Source organism: Dermacentor albipictus, chromosome 5, assembly GCF_038994185.2.
Source record: "Dermacentor albipictus isolate Rhodes 1998 colony chromosome 5, USDA_Dalb.pri_finalv2, whole genome shotgun sequence".
NCBI lineage: Eukaryota > Metazoa > Arthropoda > Arachnida > Ixodida > Ixodidae > Dermacentor > Dermacentor albipictus.
The window spans coordinates 159,450,294-159,468,509 of NC_091825.1; the positions used below are offsets into that span (position 1 = coordinate 159,450,294).

The window sequence follows — 18,216 nt, forward strand, 5'->3', positions numbered from 1 at the left end:
TAAGTTTTTCGTGTAAAAACTTGGCGAGGCTTTTCTTCCACGTTCTCTGAGATAATTACCCGCAGCGAACACTCAGGTTTATGCGTTTTCGCAGCAAAGAATAAATCTAGACCTAACTTCTTTTTTTGCGCCAACGGACTTCCCAAGCTGTTCCAGTTTAAGCTGCTTGCAAAACCTTATCGCTTTGTTCTTTAATTTTTTTAGGGAAACGTCAGGACATTTGTGAAAGATGGACAGAACAGCCTGAGAAGATTTGCATTTGTGCAAGCTTTTTTGGAAAAACCGCGAAACCGCCTTGTTTGTCAGCTGCAACTAAAGACAACAAATTTTCTTTTAGTTATGAAACTGTTATATGCAAAGGCATCTTAGTGCACTGCCGCTTGCACCTTTCGATCATATCAAGTTCCTCAGAAAGACATCTGTCTATTTCAGTCTCAAGAACACGTGAAGCGACTTGTGTTACCATATTGAACAAATCTGGGCGATTCATCGTAGGCTGCACAGCAAATTCAGGGCTATAGTTAAGAACGCGCCTTTCTGGTTCTGGTAGTTGAACATCACCGATACAATGGACAAAGTTTTCTGTCCCAGAATCCTTCTTGGGAACGCACTCACGTAGTTGATAGAGTACGTGTCGCCCCAACATTTCGGCAGACCTGTCGATGATCTTAGAAAATTCCAGCCACTTGTATCTTGAAATCGTGGGAGGTGAGGAAACACGGAACAGAAGGTAAAGATGGTCCTTGTAGATGTGAACTTGGTGCTGCTATTCTGCGCGCAGAATTCTGCGTAACCGCATTTTATGGCTGATTGACGCGGCGCATCTACCAAGCAACGCCACCACTTCCATACGCAGCACTTCATTCCTAATCGAGAAACCTAAAGCTCTGGCCTTGCATGTAGCTGCTGCAATCAGGGCGACGACATGGTGTGGGTGCTCAAGAGTACAGAGAGGTAGTGAGCCCGAATAATTAAGGTTTGCAGTATTGAATAAAGAAAGAAAGTCAATTTGCTTAAAAGATACTGATGGGCTAATTGTTAAGCCGTGATATTGAAGCAGTGTACTTACATCTGACACGTACACGTACACATAGAAAGGACGTACACAGGCGCTGGACTGCAACCACTGCTTTATTGGTTGAAACCCCGTCCCTTGTAGTGTCCCTTGAGAAACGCATGTGCTCTTCCGGCAGTGAGGTGAGAGCCAGAGCAAAACACACCCCTTCAATATCGTGGCTCGCCAACTAGCCCATTAGTATCTTTTAAGGTGAAGATGGCACCGGTTTCGAGATACGGGCCGTAAAACTAACGGTAAAAATGCACTGTTCCACTTACTTTCTTTAAGAGGACGCCGTTTTGTACACTGAAGCACAAAACTAACGGGAACCCCAATGCGTTTCCTCGGACAGTTTGAAAATTGTTATCTTGAAAATGGCACAGTCCTGAAAGTTCATTCCTAGTGGCTACGCCTACACTTCCTAAATTGGAATATGTGCCGTAAAGTAAGTAAATAAGCCGATAATTAGTTAATTATGTTTGCTATTTTAATCAGGCATTTTGATTTTTCGTAGAAGTAGTGGCCGCTTCATCAATAATTCAGTTCAACGGTGCGGTCTGCCATGGGTGATATTTAAATATTTAGTGCAGCTATAAAAAAAGGAATACACCCTGCCGGTACACTTCCCCTTGTGTGATAGGGGCACATGTCTAGCGGCCCACGAATGAGGGAGGCCAAACATAGGAAATATACGAAAATCAAATAAGACATTGGAAAACATGGTATATTTCATAAGAAGTCTGTGCGCTTTTGAGGCACCTTTCGGCAGACATTAAACTTGCAGGTTTTATGTAGCGGTTTATTGTTCGAACCTGCAGAGTATAGGTGTGCTCATTGGCACTAATTTGTTGCTCTATATTGGGTGTCATAAATGCTATATTATCTGATGGCACATACACAGTAATTACGAATGGGGTAGGCCAAATTAAGAAAATCGGTTCATCAAAATTCTAAAATGAAAGCCGAGTAACGCAAGCTCAATATAGGTCAATGAAAAGTATCATATATTTGGACCGACATCTGAAGTAGCAGGCCACACCATCAGCGCGGCGAACATCTCCAGCTCTCAATAAAGACAGCATCTCTCTTTCATCTTAAATGGAACAGCTATAAGTAAATGTTAGCGCTATTGTGCTTAGGTTATGTCATTGTTTGCGACGCCGAAGGCAACCGTGAGGACTAAAATAATGAAAAGGAGAATTTCAGAGATATATTGTTTTATAACGCAAATTTTCCAAATTGTTTCCCTAAATGTGGTGGTTCGACTTTCTTCGAGCTTTAAGTAGCTGAATTGAAGAAGTGTTGAACATAGTACTTTAAAACACACTAATTGCTTGACATACAGGCTGCTCAACTAAATTCATTTACTTGGAACCACAATCTTGGTTTTTGTCTGATACTTTGTATTTTCTGAAACCGTAAGTCACTATTTAACGACGAAACCTTTTTTTGTGGGTATTTTGATTTATAATGAAAAATAGCTGATCACAGCAACTTATCGGATCACATAAGCGGTTGTGCTGTCTACTGTTTGCTTTTTTTTTTGTTCAGGCGATGCAGAGGGCTTCAGTTTTCTTTTCCCAAAGAAAAACACTACACAATGCGGCTGCACCCCAGAGCATCGATAATAGGCACTGTTGTGCCCTATTAAACACATTTTACACATCGCTGCGTAATTAAATTATTTGACTTTATAGAAAATGAAATACCTGTCTGGTAAAATACAGTGGATTCCTTGCCGCATCCCCGACATATTTAATTTATTATAATTTATTTTTTAGAACTGAACTGCTGGAAATTATGGCATTGTTTCCTTTTTTCTTTTTTTCAGAAATAATTATTGATTCGTTTTGCTGTCGCAGGTAGACGCAGTTCAGTGAACATAATCAGTCTGGTGATCATGACTGATGAATATTCAATTCAGTTCAACTTTATTGAACATCTGCCCGATCTTTGGCCCAATTTCTTAAGGCTACGCCAGTATAGCTTTTCTTTAGCTTTCACCATCGTCCAATATACACGATAGAAGCGAACAAGGAAGGCATCAAAATGGTGGCACCTTTGTCAGGCAATTGGCAACCACGCCACATCAGTTTCACGGTATTTCCACTTATTTTACCTTTCGCGTCACAAAGAAACTCGTTTAGTACATCAGCACGACCTAATTAAGAGGCTAAGCTTGATCCCTGTGTCTCATTAAAGGTTCATTCAGATTTAAATGAAAACTACGTGACATACAGCCATTATGCCGTTCACCTCCTGCCAACCTTTTTAACGAAGCCTGCGGAAGCGTTTACCATCGGCAACACATTACCAAAAAATAAAAATAAAAGGTCAGTGGGGACATTGCGAGAGTATACGTGCCAGGAATATCGAAAGAAGCCGATGGTGTTTCCTCTTCGCAGCACTTGCCCACTTTTCTGACCTCAGTTGAATCTGCGATCTGCATACTAAACCACGCGGGCTGAGGCATACAGCTGGGAATTAGTGCGTTTAGATTTTTCAACGAAGGATAGAGAGAATTGGGGATCGTTGCTTTAAATCTCAGCGAGTTATTTGCTCCTAGCCAATGGCCGTTGAAGCGCAGGAAACGACAACGCACAAATATGCATTTCGCTCGAAGTAACGACAAAATGAAAGGGAAGTCAAATGTCAAAGTGCTGTTGTGAGCAGCACGAGCATAGAAGATACCTCTGAACTCCCCTGTATGAAGTTCGAAACAAATTAAAGGAATGATATGCAAATGGGAAGCCCGCATAGAAGCAAGCCCAATTTCGAAATTGAACCTACTTTCTCCCCTTGCACGAATAACGAACACACTTCCTCTGATTCGAGACATGTACAGACAGCACAACCTTTTCGCATGAAGTTCAATGAGATGATTAAGAAGATGGGGGCTGAAGCAAGTGGCATGTACACGAATATACGTCGGCTAGCGACTCAGCTTTTGAATAAAGCGCTTTCTCTTTCTCTCTATCTCGAACCGCTGGTGGCTGCAACGCTACACGCGAAACCACGTCGCAGGACATGATGCGTGCGTATATGGGAGCTAAGTGAGCTCAAGCCTATAGCAAACATTTTCTTTGTACTGCCATTTAAGCACATACTAGTAATCGGAGCAAATATTGACATATACGCTCAGCGTTAAAACTCTTGCGCGTCGTATGATCAGTGAAAAAGTTCAATTTTCGCGCAGTTTCATCAAAGAACTTCAGACTAAAACACCGTGATGGCTGCCCATACTACAGCTGCCGACAAGCTTTGATGTGATCCGCGAGCCCAAACTCAACGTGGAAGTTGAGCATTTCCGAATGTCCTACGCCCCTTAAATATTAGATGCTGATATTATATATTACCCTTTGGAACGGCCGGAAAACGACGCTAAAACTAGTTGACAAGAAAAAAAAAAGGAAGCTCGACTGACTTGTGTGGTCTCGCAGAATAACAACTAAAAATTTAGTACAGCAAAGTTCTATGTAAAGAGACCGATACGTCGAAAGCGCGTTCCCTGTTTTCTTTTTATTGCGATAGCAATTAAACAGTGTGTCAAAACTAACTTTAGTCAAGCTGTTCAGCGAAAAAAAAGAAAAGGGCACTGTGTTTGTGGGTGTGAAAACGTTTATTGGAATGAGGTCCGAAGGCTGGACTGTTTAAGCAAAGGCGGGCCGCTCCCACGTTGGCACCGACAGGCCAAGCCCTTCGGCGACGTCATGGGCCCTCTGGACGGCCCTGAGTTGGTCTTCAAACAATGGGCTTTGAATCCTTTTTTCCCACTGTGTCCAATCTTCAACGAGGTTGGGGAGAGTCGCAGGGCACCCCGCCATCATATGTCTGATTCCAATGATGTAATTACAATCGTTGCCGTCCATCTTAATCTCCCTCTCTGGAAATATTTTATCAATGTGGTATGACGTGGGATGTGAGCCTGTTTGCAATAAGCGCAGAGAGACTGGCTGAGCCCTGAGCCCTGAGCCCTGAGACCTACGGTGGTCGGCTGCCGGAGGTATAGCGGCCGTACACTGTAGATGTTAAAATCGTATCTTGCACTATCTTTCTTTAGCCTTTCTTTTTTGGTTTATTATCTTGGATAACATCAGCTGGGACTCCCTACATCAACAGTCCAAGTGAATTTCCGCTGTCGGCAACGGCGTCGCCATGGTGTTCTGCATAAGGTCCGACTGCGGTACTACCGCGGCCGCGCACCGTGTGCTGCGGGTGCAAGTTAAGGCATGCAAGGGTGAGGAAGGCGGAGAGGATGCGCGCCGTCTTCCATCGCGCGCAAGGAAAACAGGGGGGCATCGTGCTCCGGCGACGGCTGCGTATGGCGCGGCTGAGCATGGGCGATTGGGCGCCATCTTGAAAGCGACCTTCGGTGGGGACAGAGACTAGGCGCACCGAGGGCTGATGATAGAGTTTCATACAATAATTACTAGATCAAATTGTAGCGCTAGTCTCTATGGGACCTGCAAATGTGGTAATTTAGCTCGTGCTTCTCGCTATAAACGGCTTTGTGACTTTGCAAACTCCCCATTTTCAACAAAGTAATGCGTTAGAAATGATTAAATAAACGTTTATAACAATCTCCGACAGAAGAGTTCGAGAACAGGACCAAATACACGACGTATTGGTTTCAATATCGAGCACAGAAGCCCGATAATGAAACCATTACGCCATGGACGCATGCGTCGACAACTGGCAAGAACATCCTTAAGATATCTCTCGGATAAGCCAGCTTAATCAAACTCTTGGCGTGTTTCAATTTCGCTACTTCTACAGGCGGAACTGCAGCAGTTAGAAACGATTATGCGTGTTTGCACAGTCTTATTTGCCCTCTGAATTTAAAAAGTATAAATTGATTTGAAATTTAGGCTCATGCAGGTAGATGAACGTCTGAAGCCCCAAGCACCAAGATCAGACAAATCCATCTACCAACCATCATTCCCACGGTGACTGAACGATGGCATCGCCACGGCTGACTCTAGTGATTATTCGGGGAAGCGCTATGGGGGTGATGGCTCCGTGTGCGCTGTGTTCTCGTCAATTAGTTCGTGTTGAAGCAAGAAGCAGAACAAAGGACAATTAGCTCGCTTCTGCTGCCGCTCTTCCTCAAGCCTGCGTTTTGACAGCGAGTGCACACGGTCATCGATTGAGATGTGTTCATGTTTGCCTGTGCGTGCGTTAGACCATATTTGTTAGTTTAGATAGTTGATGAATGTTTACAAGTTTATACGACCGACAAAACTACTATCCTCACTTTATATAGGTGTCTAGCAATTTTCAATCGCAATCGAAGCTTGGCATTTTGGGAGAAACAGTGGCATTTTTGCTTTTTTATTTTTTTTTTTTGATAACTTACCTTGCGGCATGAGATGGATTGTGCGCGTTAAATGTGTAAAATAAATTGTACCGTTGAAGCGCGCCTTTCAGGGATCTATCAACCCCTCAGCGCCGAAGTCTGGTCGATGATCTCGAACCCATAAACAGGCGGCAGCAGGGCTGCGAGCAGCTGCCACGCAGATCCTTCTCAGTGCAAATTCCTTATGGTCAGAGAGACGGCATGGGTTGTCGCCCCGACAGGAGGTTGCTGATGCGTGTATGGAGCGGCGAATAATTTACTTTTTGTGAGATTCGTCAGAGCCGGGTGTTGCCGGCAGAGCGGTAAGGCATATGTGGCTGAAGGTTCGTGACTGGCTGCATCTGCATGAATGTGTCTTGAGGAAGATCAACGTTATATCCTGATAATTCCACTAAGTGCATGGGTATACCTCGACACTGCGGCATGCGCTTTTCCTGAGAAAGGCGATGCTTTAAAGATTTTCGTGACGTCTTTCTCCGCTTGGGTCCGCGTTCCTTGTTGTGACCTCGTAGCGCTTTCCCGGCACCGTGGTGTGCTTTCAGAGGCTGTGGAACTTCTCTGCAACGTTCATGCAACTCTTGTCGCGCCAGGACCAGCGGCGTTGAACGTGTAATCACTTGCAAGTAACGCCCTTAATTTGCCCATCTGAACTTTGAAAAGTACTTTGAACTGTTCATTTTAAGCGTGAGAAATATCACACAAGACACCAGAGAGGGAAAACGAATATACTATAGAAAGACAGAAAGCTTAACTACACGAACTTATAGTTCCTATCCCGCACTCGGGGGAAGCAAAAAAGATTAGAAAAATAGAAACAGAGCGTAAGTAGAAAGAAAAAGGGAGCACTAAAGCTAAACCGCGTACACTATACCGCGGTAGCAGACGGCGTTCTAAAAGTTCATGATTTAGGCGTGTAGACCTCAGGAACTTGAGGGAGCAGCGCAAATATAACCTAGGAGCAAGTTTCCCAATCGGGGAATTGACCTAAAGAATGTTGTTCTGATAGTGAAATATCGCATAGTCTTTCCGGTACTAGGCACATCACATGTTTCGCGACACCTTATCGTGCGTACCGCCAATTAATGTGTGAGAGTGTCTCGTCACAGCTGCATGTGTCACACGTCGGCTATGGCCACTCCAATTAGGAAGGTATAGGAGTTGGTGAACGCCACACTAGCAAAACAGAAGTCAGGTAGACCTGTACGCTTTCACCAACAATTCTCTACTCTCGATATAAAGAAATCCCTGAAATTTGGCGATGGTTTCTACACTAAAGAAAGTGCTGACTCCAGACTACAGTTATCTTTTTCTTTGTCCTCCCCTCCCTGCGTGGCGTACCAAATGTATCCGGTGTCGGCGGTGGCTAAGCTACCACATAAATTTCCGAGCCGATCCCCCAGCGATGTTTAGCCTGCCACACTTGGCTCGCCCTTTTTGGCGCTGCTTTTTTCGTAGACGAAACAGGACGCCATGTGGTCTCGGTGGTGACAGCGAGTGGCGGGAATGACCCCGTGTTTTGCAAGGCCGAAAGCGCTGTGAACCGGCTGCGGCGCTCGCGCTGTCGCACCGGCCGCACGACACGCACCGCGCCGGACCGATACGCACTCCGCCTTAAGCAGGACGACCGAGCGAGCACCCAAAATATTTCGTGTTGAAATAGCGGCCGTCGACTTTCGCGAGACCAATGTAATTCCTCCCTAGGGAACTTGTCCAGGGAATGGAAGGACTGCTAGGGAACTGACAGGTGAACATCACGAAAAGTTTTTTTTTTCGTTTATTGAGGGTTCGCGGCACTCCGTTCGGCAAGAAGTTTGTTAATCATGCCCTCTTTGCATCGTAGCCACAGTAATCAGAACATGCCAGTATGTTTCGCTTGTACTCGTCATTTTCCTTTCTACAATAATTTGGCTTAACCGGCGCGGTAGCCTCGTGACTGCGCTAGTGTGGTGCTGGGAAAGGGGACTCAGGATCAACTTCGGAGCACGGAAGCCATGGACCTGTTGTTATTTTTGCGGAATGAAAACATTTATTTCGGCTAATATTTCACTGTGCCTTACTGAACCACGCATAGACAAAACTAATCCAGCATCATCCGTAGACAGCGTCATTCTGGAAAAGCATGACTTGTGGGATGGTTAACGAATAAATTATGCTGTTGTTTTGCACACGCATGCATAGTTGGTTAGTTTTTCTACTGTACTTTGTCAGAAGCTACATGGTATCCCTCATCAATACCTAATGCGTGCTCTCTTCGACGTCGCTGCTCTAACCAATATTTTAAACTAAATAATCGCTAAATAACCTTGTTCACTCTTCCTTAAGCCTTGAGGTCTAAAGCCTATAAGGTAGGAATGCACATTGCAAAGACACACGCTAATCACCTTTCAGATATTTCTGGAAGTAACAGCATTCGTAAAAAATGTTGATTACACTGTGTATTCTAACCCACTACTAATTATGTTGCAAGCTGACTGAAGTAATAATGATAGCGCATATTATTTCTTCTAGAGTGTCCTTATCTTTTTTTATTGTGGCTTCATGCTATCCGACGTTGTCTATTTCTGTGAGCTGTGTTAGTGCGTACGAGCGAAACGTCTTTATGCAGACTTATGCCGCCACATTGTGTACTATTTGAAGTTTTCTTTTGCTTAATCTCGTATTGGGGTGCTTATCTTTAATATATATTCACTGTCTGTGAAAAGGAATAACCGGTGCACCAGCACTTCCTTACAAATTATGTTAGAACGTAAAACCGTTAAATAAAAAATGACCCTGCCAATTCTTTCACACGTGCTGTCATGAAGTTCAATTTGCGTGTCGTTAGAGTGGTCAGAGTCACTTTTATGCTAGGTAAGACCGGAAAGGACAAAATTCCCAACTTATGTCCAGCGTTATATACAATATTTGTATATTTTAATAACCAACCAGATATCTATTAGCTGCCCCCCCCCCGTTTTTTTTCGTCTTTGCGGCGCCATCTTGATGTTACCAGGATCTGCTCAGGCGGGGCCGAGATTGGCTATTAAGGGCGCGTTATATGGCACTTGGCCCTGTGCTTTTTGACATCACTTCGCGGAGCCCCTGTCTCGCCTCGTCGTAATGTCAACTCGCTCCCCAGCTCAAGCGAGTGTAGCGCTCACGTCTGTCACCCCTGGTGGCACCCCAACTTCTACGAGTGTCCAACGTATCAACATCTACAAGGCTTTCTATGATAGACTTGTGGATTTAACTTGGTGCGATGGTCGTGAAAACCTCCTAGCCTTATTTGCTAGTCAGTTACGCGTTATACCAACGCGAGGACTGACACTGCGGTTCAAGACATCGCATGTCACGACCTCAACGGCGGCAGAACTAACGGCCCTGCGTCGAGCACAGGAATTCATTGATTCTGAAAGACCTAGAAAATGGGCTGTGTTCTGCGATTCAAAACCGGCATTACAGTGCACGCAGTCATGTCTCCGACACGGATGTCATGACCAATTGACATACGAAGTCGTGAAACTTTACCATGATGTCCAACAAAAAGGTCATGAGGTCGTTTTTCAATGGGTACCTGGTCACTGTGTCATCAATGGAAATGATTCTGCCGATAACGCTGCTCGCACAGCACATCAAGAAGAGCACAGCGTTCCAATTCCGCTTTCGAGGACTGACGCTGCAAGGCAGCTTAGACACCTGGCACGCAGTCTCACAGTGACCGAGTGGAACTCGCCGAACCTACGACTTACGCGACTCCATCGACTAAACCCCTCCCTGCAACTCCGACCTCCACTCGGACTTCCTCGACGTGAAGCTGCGCTTCTCTGCCGCCTTTGGTTAGGAGTGGCCTTCGCAAAGGCATACTCTACATTAATTGAAATGGCTGACAGCGCAGCATGCGAGGTCTGTGACACCGAAGAAAACATCGACCACCTGCTGTGCCACTGTCCAAGATATGCCCCAGAGAGACAAGAACTTGTCAAAGCTTTTCAAAAACTGGACAATCGGCCACTTTCTGTGCAAGTGCTGCTGGAACACCGCCCCCATCGCCCGTCGGCCCATAAAGCGGTGAAGGCGCTTTTGTGTTTCTTAAGGACGACGGGTTTGTGCAACCATCTGTGACTTTTAATGCAATTTCTGTAAGACCATACGCGTCAGCGAACTCGCCGCAATTTCCTTCTTTCCTTCCCTCCTCTCTCCCTGTGATCTTTGTTTCCCCTTTCCCATTCCCCCGGTGTAGGGTAGCCAACCGGACGTTATTCTGGTTAACCTCCCTGCCTTCTACTTTTCTCTTCCCTCCAGTTACGCTGAGTATACAGCGATTAAAGCGTTCACTCGTGTCCACGCTGGAACTTCTCTCACGCATGGAGCCACTGTTCGAGTAGCACCCGCAACGTAGAATGGTACTGGCGTGAACGACCCATCAAGTACGCAGTACTTGCCAAAACGTAGTGCCTGTGCTCAAGTTGAAATACCTCATTGACAATTGTCATAACGCTGGGCTCACTTATAACCAAATTTTTCTGTTTAATTTTCCAGCGTGTTTGATAATATTGAAGCGGGTTAATTATACTATAAAGGAGATTTATTGGGGTTCGTAGAAACCGCCAGTTCTAGGATGCACCGAGCAATTCCCGAGCTCGAGCCTCTGCTGCGCGCTTGATACTGCCGATGCTGCTGACTGTGTGCGCACCTTCATTATCTTCCTTACAATGGCTCCGCGGAAATAAAGGAGCCATCCTGGCGACTTAGTTTTCTGGAAGGACGGTAGAATGGTGATACGGCTTGGCACGCTGAACGTGAACGACTTCGCGGTTACAACGTCGCATGTCGGACGGCGGCGTTAGCGGCTCAACCAGGTAATTAACGGGTGATGTTTGCTCGAGAACGCGGTATGGCCCGTCGTACTTCGGAAGGAGTTTTGAAGCGAGCCCAGGCGTGCGGTGTGGCGCTAACAACCATACGAGAGCACCCGGGAGAAAAGTGGGAGTCGAGTACTGGGCATCGTGAACGGCTTTTTGATGGTTCTGGTCGTCCGAGGTGAATCGGCGGGCCAGCTGGTGACATTGCTCGGCGTGTCTGGTGGATTCCGAGATCGGCAGGCGTTCGGATGGGTCCGGCCGGTAGGGCAGAATGGTGTCAATTCTGTGCGAAGGATGACAGCCGTAAAGAAGGTAAAAGGGTGAGAATCCGGTAGTGGCCTGAGTCGCGGTGTTGTAGGCGTAGGTGACAAACGGAAGAACTAGGTCCCAGTTAGAGTGATCAGGTGAGACATACATGGCGAGCATGTCACCAAGAGTTCGATTAAAGCGTTCCGGGGTACATTTAGTCTGTGGGTGATGAGCTGTGCATTTACGATATACAATGGCGCATTCAGCAAGCAGTGGTTCGATGACTTCAGATGAGAAGGCGTGGCTTCTGTCGCTTAAAAGTTCACCTGGACCTCCATGACAAAGGAGAAAACGGCGAAGTATGAAATTGGCGACCTCCTGCGCTGTAGAATTTGGTTGAGCAGTAGTCTCCGCATAACGGGTTAAGTGCTCTACCGCTACGATTATCCACCTGTTGCCGGTAGGAGTCAACGGAAGTGGCCCGTAGAGTCCTATGCCCACACGATCAAAGGGTCGGGATGGGTATCTTAAAGGCTGGAGTTCACCCGCGGAGTTGTGCGGTGGCGCTTTGCGGCGTTGGCACTCATGACAAGAGTGGACGAACTTTCGAACGAAATTGTACATTCCGCACCAGCAATAGCGGTGTCGAAGTCTTTTGTAGGTCTTGAAGACTCCCGCGTGACCACACTGATGGTCGACGTGGAACCAGAAGCAGAGCTCTGATCGCAAGATTCTCGGTATGACGAGTAACAAGGTGCGTCCCTCTGGGGCATAGTTGCGTCGATATAGTAGCTCGTCTCGAATTGCAAAATGAGGAACTTGGCGCCGAAGCGTACGTGACGCCGGAACTTTCGACGTATCCGAGAGAAGGTCGAGCAGAGATGCAGTCCAGGGATCATTACGCTGTGCAGCAGCGATAGTGTCAACGTCCAGAGAGGATAATGTGCACTCGCAGGAGGAGTCGTGACTGGCCTTCGGAGGGAGCGGCGATCGGGATAGCGCGTCAGCGTCGGAGTGCTTTCGCCCGGAACGGTAAACCACGCGGATGTCATATTCTTGGATTCCCAATGCCCAGCGGGCAAGGCGACCCAATGGATCTTTTAGCGTCGACAGCCAACATAGTGCGTGGTGGTCGGTCACTACGTCAAATGATCGGCCGTATAAATGTGGGCGAAACTTGCCAAGCGCCTACAAAATGGCCAAACACTCCTTTTTTGTAACGCTGTAATTGGTCTCCGCCTTGGTTAACGTGCGACTCGCATATGCGGCGACGTATTCTGCGTGGCCAGGTTGATGCTGTGCCAACACAGCGCCAAGGCCTACACCGCTTGCATCGGTATGGATTTCGGTTGGCACTTGAGGGTCAAAATGGCGAAGAATGGGTGGTGGCGTGAGAAGACGGCATAAGGTTGTGAAGGCATCGTCACACGCTGGAGACCATGATGAGAGATCTCTAGCGCCACCAAGGAGCTGCGTGAGAGGCGATATAATTGACGCAAAGTTTCGAACGAATCGCCGGAAGTAAGAGTAGAGGCCGATAAAACTGCGTAGCTCTTTCATAATGGTAGGTTTAGAGAACGCAATAACCGCACGTAACTTCTCGGAATCCGGGCGAACGCCCTAATTTGACACGAAATGGCCTAAAATCGTGAGCTGACGAACAGCAAGTCGACACTCCTTCAGGTTAAGTTGCATCCCGGCGTTGGTCAAGCAAGTGAGTACGTGCTGGATGCGGAGCAAGTGCGTTGCGAAATCAGGGGCGAACACCACAATTTCGTCAAGATAGCAAAGACAGATTTTCCATTTGAGGCCACGCAGAACATAATCCATCATTCTTTCGAATGTAGCAGGTGCATTGCAAAGTCCCAAAGGCATGACGGTGAATTCATACAAGCCATCTGGTGTAACAAAGGCCGTTTTCGGGTGATCGACTTCTGCCATCGGAACCTGCCAGTAGTCTGACCGCAAATCCAGCGAAGAAAAGAACTCGGCTCCCTGCAAACAGTCCAAAGCATCATAGATGCGCGGTAATGGGTAGACGTCCTTCAGCGTGATCTTGTTCAAACGTCTAAAATCAACACAGAAGCGGATGGAACCGTCTTTTTTGTGACGAGGACCACGAGAGAGGCTCATGGGCTTTGCGAAGGTTGAATGACGCCTCGACGGAGCATGTCATTGACCTGGTCTGCAATGACGCGACGTTCCGTAGCGGACACATGATATGGTGTTTGTCGCAGCGGTGAGTGAGACCTAGTTTCGATGTAATGCTCGACCGTCGATGCACGGCCAAGAGATGTTTGCGCAACGTCGAAAGAACGGCGGAAGTGCTGAAGGATTGCGAGAAGTTGAGATCGCTGCGAATGCGTCAGATCTTCGGCGATGAATGGGCTGAACACACCAGTCCATGTTGAGTCGGGTACGGAGAGGGCACTCAGTTCATGGACGGCAGTAGAAGGCACTTCGTCGAGGACGGAGGCAATTCGTGTTGAATCGACCAACTCGACGTAACCAAGGCATTCGCGGTGGAGCAGTGATGGCGGCGATGAAAGATGATTGCAAATGGGCATCGGGCTGACACCGGCGGCAAGGTCAAGAGCTGCAAAGGGCAAAGGAAGCGCTTTTCGGGTAACATAGTGATGAGAGGGCATGAAGAAGACCGTACCGTCGGATATGGTACTACAGAAGACTGGTACGAATGCTGAAGGGCACGGGGGAATACAGGTGTCTTCTTTCACGACAATTTTAGCGGCAGGATGAGCATCAACGGAGGCCAGGTCGCCAAGGTGGAAAAGTTGAATCTCAGCCCGAGCGCATTTGATGATGGCATTGTGGCGTGAGAGAAAGACCCATCCTAGAATAACGGCGTGGGAGCACGATGAAAGAACTATGAATTCAATCATGTACAAAACGTCCTGTATGGTCACACGGGCAGTACAAGCAGCGGTAGGGCGAATAGGTTGAGCACTCGCCGTTCGAAGCGACAATCCAGACAGAGACGTCGTCACGGTACGAAGCGAACGGCTAATCCTGGCATCCATAACTGAAATAGCTGCACCGGTATCGACGAGGGCGACTGTAGCGACATCTTCGATAAACACATCAATGACATTGGCAGGTAAAGGAGGAGGACTTCGGCATGTCGACACTTGCGCAGTTCTTGCCTCAGGAACTGCGTCGTCTAGTTTCCCTCTTCGTTATAGACGGGTCGTCGACGCATAGGGGAAAGCGATCGGCGTCGTGGGGAGGGTGATCGGAGGCGTTCGAACCGAGGACGGTGATCAGTCTGGGAGCGAGCTGGGGATAGGTCGAAGGGTCCGTAAGGCGCATTTGAATCAGGTGGCACCTTCCTTACAATACTTATACTAAGCAGTTACTCAAAGCAAAGCTCTGTAGAGAGTCTCCAACGCTTTGTTTCATTTGAAATTTCTTTTGTTTAACAGCCTACATGAATGGAGTCTTACTTTTATACCACGCTTGCGCTGGCTACGCCTTGCTATAATAGCGGTCGCTTTGGATGAAGCTCAAAAATAAGATCCAGTGTACAATAAAAAAACACAGTGAGCAAAATAAAAAAATACGTAAACATAAATAAATAATAAGGAGATTATGTCATATTGGCAAAGAAGAGATGGCAACGTGACAGGTTAATTTGATTTCAGAAATATTAGTGATCGGAGTAGGCTTCGTGTAAGCGACAATTGCATCGTCATTGTGCAATGATACAACTGGTGTTCATTCTCTCTGGACAACAATATAATTAGATAGATAGATAGAGAGAGAGAGAGACATAAACAAAGGAAATGCAGAAAGGTTAACAAGAAAAAATGGCGGTTTGCTACCCAGCTGTGCGGAACGGAAAAAGAGATTCAAAAAGATAGGAAGCGAGAAAAGCGAAAAGCTGTAAGGAGATCGGCGTACAATATTCTCAGGCGGCAGAAACCATTATGGCAGTCCATATCGCAGGCCGCGGGAAATGATCTAGTGCTCTGGACAAATTTGGCCCATACGTCCGCTGTGACCACTGTCCAAATAATACTTTTCGCTCTGGAACACCATTTGTGTGTGTGTCTCCATGTGCTCGTGTTTTTTTTTGTTTTTTTAGGTTTTCCTCTCTGTCATCTTTCTAACCCCTATCTGCCATCCCCAGTGTAGGAGACTGATATCTGGTTAACCTATCTCTCTCTCTTTGCTTTGATAAAGGCCGGCTATCCGGCGTAAACAGCACCTGCCTCTCCGTACTAGACGACGTATATAATAAATAGCTTAGCATGAAACACTGCAGACAAGCGTTTAAGATCATATAACGCGTACAAAAGGAAACTACAAAAAACAAAGTAAACGAAACACTATTCAACGCGCTAAGGCGCGAAGATGCGAGGAGGCCGTTTCATCTGCCCCTCTGCTGGTATTGCCTTAAGATAACCACGTGGCTGCCAAATGCTGTAAAGAAAGCAATTAACATTAGCTAACGCTATTAGTCCCATCTTCTAGGGCCGAAGCCTTTCCGACGATGCCGGTCGGCGAGATGAACAGAAAGCAGAGCCCGTGTTGTGTTAGCCTCGCGGCAACAAAATCGAGAATGCCGGAAGGAGAGCAAGTGGCATTATGGTGCCAGCCAGACCGTAAGCGACGATTGGTTTGCGCGACAAGAAAAAGGGCATGGTTGGACAGGCACCGATAGTCGTGCGGCAGGACCGCGCAGAGCGAACGACACCAAATCAAATTACCCAGCGCACGATAAATGGGCCGGGAATGCTGCGACCGGAGAACATGGCCCGCGTCGAACGTTGCCGTCGAAAGACGACCTATTCGAGTCTTGAACGCCGGCGGGGGACTTACTGACGCCTTGCGTGTTTGTTTCCTTGCTTGTCACGCCATTCTTACTGACGCCGTCGTCTTGGTCTGTTTCGGCGTTCGTTGCGCCACATGCAGCAATGCGGCGCCTGCTCGCCGGCATTCTCAGGGCAGGCTGCCTACCGATTGGTAGATGTTCTTTTCGCAGACACTACAGCTTTGCCCCTCCTTTGGGCTTTATGGTGCGTATTTCCTGCTTAATAAAATTCCTCGGATTTCACTGGGACCCAATTTACTTTTCATGGCAATCATCTTTCTCAATGTTCTGAGCTTGCTGCTCTCTATTTATATTATTAATTCCTTTTGTTACTCCTATATGGAGAGCAGTAGCCTGTCGCTGTTGCGGGGTTGCTAAATCTCGTGTACTTGGTTTCATTTCAGTACCAAAAGATGTATGATTATTTTATTATCATGTCACCATTTCTGTGATATACCAAAATAGAAACGCGGCAGCAAATGTACGTTTCACTCTGGTGACCACACTCGTGCAGCAACTCACTGCTCTCAAACAGTTCGCTTCTCTCGGAATATTGTTCAGTACAGCACAGAAGACAGCCGGTACGCGTCTAAATTACTACACTGAAGCAAAGTTGCAGTTCTGTCTCCAGTGTCGCTAAAGACTGTAGACCACATGTTTGCCTCAAGCTAGAGAGGATGCGAGACAGCGCCGTGTTCCTTGCGTTTCAGGCCCCCAGACTTAGTTTTCAACAAAGGTTAGTTCTGTCTAGAGTTTTAGGATTGTAGCGCTTGTGGAAATAGTTTTTATATGTTACATTTTTTGAGCTGTGCCCACTCTGACCATGTACTGTAATGCAGTTCTCCATATTATACTGCTTAGCCAATCTAAATTCTGTGTTCTCTTTCTTTTTCTCCAGATTGAAATCACCCAGACAAGGAAATAAGTAAGTTTATCAAGTCGTCAATGTTACGTACAAAATTGTCATTTTTGAACACTAAATCTTGCTTATATGACTCATACCTTTATAGCTAGCCGAATAACTAGAAAATGAGTCAGAAAATGTGGGGGGGGGGGGGGGGGGTCCCGCTGCACATGAACAGTAAGGACTGTTTGCTTTGACATAAATAAGATGTCGTGACGCCTCTTTTCTTGTAGTTACTCTTTGATGTCCTTATCCCCCCCGGCTATTCGGGGCCATCCAGCTAGCTCTCTCGTGAAATTATTATCGTTTAGTTGCCAAGTCACGGGCACCGACTTCTGTCGTGGCCCGTATTTATTTTTCTTTACCCTGTCGTCATCGCTGCCCGAACGACAACGATGACGCAATAAATCACGCCCGAAGAGCAATATGCGACCGACAGCAAAGACGGGGCTGAGCGGGAGTTTGTCTACACCAGAAGCCCCAAGGACCCCTGAGGCAGGAGTTCAGACCCGCAGCACATCACTGCACTACGTGCTGCGACCGGAGCTCGTCGGGGTGGCGTTCAGTAGCTTCCGGCGCAGTTGACACCGGCGGGCCAGAAAACATTGATCGCCAGAGGTGGTCGGTGAAGCTATAGAACGGGCGCAGGCTTGGAGAGTGAAAGTAACATAAAAAATGCAATAAAATAAGATGACTACCGCAAAAATAAGAACACGTATGTTACCGAAGCAGCAAGTAAACATAAAAAATAGAACACTTTGCTTCCTGCCGCAACGGATAGCGAAGAGACTATAGTGCAGCTTCAGCCATGTAGCACTTCGGATCTCTTCGAATGAAATAAATGGCCTATTTTGCCGCCTGAAAAATACGTCTAAGTCGTACCACGCCAAATTACTCCGCGTTTTTTCTCTTTTTTTTTGGCAGTCACTGATACACTTGAAATGCTTTGCACGTGCGTATTGAGAGAAAAAGACTCAT

The 18,216-nt window shown here is 46.8% G+C and overlaps 1 long non-coding RNA gene across 1 annotated transcript in view; it reads left to right on the top strand.

Moving 5' to 3' along the window:
• LOC135916657 (uncharacterized) overlaps positions 1–18,216 on the top strand; it is a 124,065-nt gene that overhangs the window by 96,217 nt on the left and 9,632 nt on the right. Inside the window, exon 2 of the long non-coding RNA XR_010569017.1 lies at positions 17,233–17,259. This is a non-coding gene — a long non-coding RNA (uncharacterized lncRNA). The remainder of the gene's footprint in view (positions 1–17,232; positions 17,260–18,216) is intronic.